General features: G+C 44.2%; 1 pseudogene; it reads left to right on the top strand.

The window, feature by feature from the left end:
* Positions 1-2,679: 2,679 nt before the first annotated feature.
* On the top strand, positions 2,680-3,723 carry LOC116560956 (annotated as a pseudogene).
* The last annotated feature ends 478 nt before the right edge of the window (positions 3,724-4,201 follow it).

Below are 4,201 nucleotides of genomic sequence, written 5' to 3'. Positions count from 1 at the left end.
GACTAGAAAGATGAAACATACTTACTTCAACGACAATAAATTGAAACAATTTTGAATAGACATTGTAAAAAAAAATTCTTACCTTATAAGGGTCTCCACGATTTAGTTGCTTCTTCACAACTTACTACTCCATGTCCAATTCAGTGTGTAAGTAATTGAATTTAACTTCTTTTCTGGAATTTCATTTTCTTATGAGGGCTCCCATGCCATGTAAAACTTGTACTATGCTTTTCTCCTATTAATCTATGTCATGACATTTTAATTCCCAAACCTAGCTGAGATTCTAAGAGAATGAGGGTGGAACTTCCCACTCCTACATTTTGTGGCAACCCAGATAGGACCCTAAAAGGCTGGGATACCCCCCTGTGTCAGAGCCTGCAAATGGGATCCTGAGAAGGCTGATAAGTCAGCAGAAGGCAGGAATTCTTACCAAAATCAGCTCTCCTGGATCTCTTCTATAGGGCCAGTTAACAGGGAAGTAAAAAAATCTTTCTTTGTTCATTCTTTTCCAAATTTGGATTGGCAGGAGAAAAACACTTACAAGAATTGATTCTTTGAAATGTGACTCTCTTGTGAATTTGGTTCTTGGTACACACAAATCATTGATCTACAGCCTTCCAGGAATAGTCCTTGTTTTCTTTTGTCTATGTGTTGTTATGTGATTTTTCATAAGGAGGAAACATATAATAAAATGTTTCTTTCATCTTGAGAGCTTGGCTTTGTGACCAGTGAAAATATTCTCTCTGGTTTCTAGCACCTGGGGGGTTACAAGTTATTGGGCTTGCATCAGGTAGCTTGCCAACAGACCAGAGCCCAAAATACAAAGTGTCTTTTTGCCTGAACATGCCAGCAGTCCTTGGTGTTTGTCTTAATGAAGGTACTTAGTACCTTCATTGCCTTGGTAACAATGAAGGTACTCAGTTTCTGAGGGTATGTTTAAAAGAGCCTTTGGATCTTGAGGGAAACAGCATCTTTTGCACCCCTGGAGAGAAACTTCTGGCATCCATGGTTAAACCACAAAAGGCTTTTTGGTTTTCAGCCATAAAAAAGGCTTATTGGTAGCCGGGCGTGGTGGCACATGCCTGTAATCCAAGCTACTCAGGAGGCTGAGGCAGGAGAGTCACTTCAACCCGGAAGGCGGAGGTTGTGGTGAGATAAGATCGTGCCATTGCATTCCAGCCTGGGCAACAGGAGTGGAACTCAATCAGAAAAAAAAAAAAGGGGGCATATTGGGTTTGAGTCACAAAGGAGGTATACTTTTGGAGATTTGGACTTTTGCATCCAAAAGTTTTGTTGTTGTTTGGTTTTTTTTTTTTTCAAAAAAATAGGAACTAACCTAAAAGTTTTTCGAGTTCACATTATCTGGGATAACCTTTGGTAAATAAAAAAGCTAGTTTAAGTTGTTGGTTTAATTGAAACAGGCACATCCTCAAAGTTGTCAACATTAAATATAATGCAGACATACAACTTCTACCTGAATTTACTAATCAAAAAACATATGTATATTTAAGATTATAAAAGTATAAATTCAGCCTGAGAATGACATGTAAAATGAATAAATAAATTTCTTGATGTATGTCAAACATATCAATTAAAAAAGAAGTTTTGTTTTGTTTTGTTTTTGTTTTGTTTCTGGAGACAGCCTTGCTCTGTCACACAGACTGGAGTGCAATGGCACGATCTCGGCTCACAGCAACCTCTGCCTCTTGAGTTCAAGAGATTTTCCTGTCTCAGCCTCCTGAGTAGCTAAGACAGGCACCCACCACCACGCCCAGCTAATATTTGTATTTTTAGTAGAGACAGGGTTTCACCATGTTGACCAGGCTGGTCTGGAACTCCTGACCTCAGGTGATCCACCTACCTCAGCCTCCCAGAGCGCCGAAATTATAGGTGTGAGCCAGCAGGCCCAGCCAAAAAAGATGTTAAAAAGCCATATGTTTTGACTTTTAGGTTCCTCGCTTCTGTGATTTTTAAAATACTTGCTTGATTTATCTTCAGGCTAAAATAATTTAAGATAATGACTAGCTTTGTTTAGTGTCTCACAAAGTTTTCAGGACCAATTTAAACATAATTATCAAAACGATGTAAATTAATAAATATAAATATAAGTGGGATAAACATTTATTAATAGAATTTTAAAGTGACCATGTTTTATAAAATATGTCCTCTTAAAAATTCAAAATCTTTGGTAACTTAAAACCTTAAAGTTATACTGTTAAGTTAAATGATGAGTATTTGTTGAATCACTAAATTACCTTCAAATAAGACATAATGTTGAAACATTAATTGCTAATAAATTTAATCTATATACTTTGGCTTCTTATTGCAGAAGAAAAAAACATATTTGGTTCTGTTGCTAAAAATGTCCTGTGTTGTATTGAAAACTTGTGCCCTGAGGATGCGTATATTTTTTAAAATTATAAAGTAGATCAGGCATGGTGGTTTGCACCTACAGTCTCAGCACTTTGGGAGGCCAAAGCAAGAGAATGGCTTCAGCCCAGGAATGTGAGATGAGCCTGGGCAACATAGCAACACCCCATTTCTATAATCTCAGCACTTTGGGAGGCCAGAGCAAGAGAATGGCTTCAGCCCAGGAATGTGAGATGAGCCTGGGCAACATAGCAACACCCCATTTCTAAAAAAAAAAAAGAAAGAAAGAAAGAAAAGAGGCCCCCCATCATGGAGCCCCAGGAGAGCGCAGGGACCAAAGCCCTGCTGCGGAGTTTCGCACTGCGCTCCTTCCCAGGCAAGCTTAGAAGCAAAATTAAGAGACATCAGATTCTGGGCTGCTGCGGGATATTTTGCAGAACACTGTGAAGCGTCCTCTATGTGTGAAGCATCCTCTGTGTGTGAAGCACCCACCGTCAGTCAAGCATGCCCAGCGCTTTCTCTCAGAGCTCAACAAGATGCACGAGGCTGTCCACCCGGAGCCTCTGGACGAGCTGGACGAGGCGCTGGCGGAGATTCTGATGGCCAAGGAGTACACCCAGGCCCACTGGAGCTATCTGCTGCCCTTGGGAAACTCGGTCCCGCTCTCCGAGAGCACAGCCGTCAACTCGCACGGCACCACGGGCCTGGTCACATGGGACGCCGCCCTCTACCTTGCAGAATGGGCCATCCAGAACCCGGCAGCCTTCACTTACAGGGCCGTCCTAAAGCTTGGCAGTGGTGGTGCTGGCCTCACAGGCCAGGCCATCTGCAAGATGTGCTGTCCCCTCGCATACATCTTCAGCGACTGTCACAGCCGAGTCCTCGAGCAGCTCCAAGGGAAAGTCCTTCTCAATGGCCTCTCGTTAGAGGCAGACGTCATTGTCAATGGAGACAGCCCCAGGGCGACAGTGACCCAGCCGGACGGGACAGCTGTCTGCCTTCCAGCCAGACATTGTCATCACGGCAGGAAGTGCCCAGCCCCGGGCACCCTGTGCAGGCGGTGTCCTTGTAGCTCCATCCAGCTTCCGGCTCCTGGAAAAGACGTGCTGTGTTGCCCGGAAGCCATCGGGTCACTGGTCGGGGTCCTGCGGAGGCTGGCTGCCTGCTGCGAACACCAGGGGGCTCCTGAGGTCTACGTGGCGTTCATCGTCGGCAACTCAGAGACGGGCCAGCTGTTCACCACCGAGCTAGGCTGGGCCGGGATCAGCTGGAAAGCGGAACCTTCGTCACGACCAGAAACTGTTTCCCTACGAAAAGTACTTGGAGATGGCAATTCCGAAACTCATACTGTAGGCCTCACACACGCTTTCCAACATGATTGTGAGAATCAAGTCGCTATGGGCAGAATTTTTATATGGAAAGTGGATAAAACTTACATTGGACTGGAATGTTTGAAGAACGTTAAATGCCAAATCAGGAACCACAAACTACCTTCTAATAAGATATCAGTTGTCTAAGCGTGTGCGTTTCCCTTCTGCCAGCAGTTCTGGTTCTTAAGAAAATCACCATAGGCCGGGCTTGGTGGCTCATGCCTGTGATCCTGACACTTGGGGCAGCAGAAGCAGGTGGATCACGGAGTCAGGAGTTCAAAACCAGCCTGACCAACATAGTGAGGCCCCATCTCTACTAAAAATACAAAAAAAAAACAATTAGCCAGGTGTGATGACGCATGCCTCTAATCCTAGCTACTCAGGAGGCTGAGGCAGAAGAATCGCTTGAACCAGGGAGGTGGAGGTTGCAGTGAGCCAAAATCGCGCCATTGCGCTACAGC

The sequence above is a fragment of the Sapajus apella genome, unplaced genomic scaffold, assembly GCF_009761245.1.
Source record: "Sapajus apella isolate SASKATOON/1434 unplaced genomic scaffold, GSC_monkey_1.0 scaffold28, whole genome shotgun sequence".
Lineage (NCBI taxonomy): Eukaryota > Metazoa > Chordata > Mammalia > Primates > Cebidae > Sapajus > Sapajus apella.
This window is presented reverse-complemented; position numbering and strand designations above follow the sequence as displayed.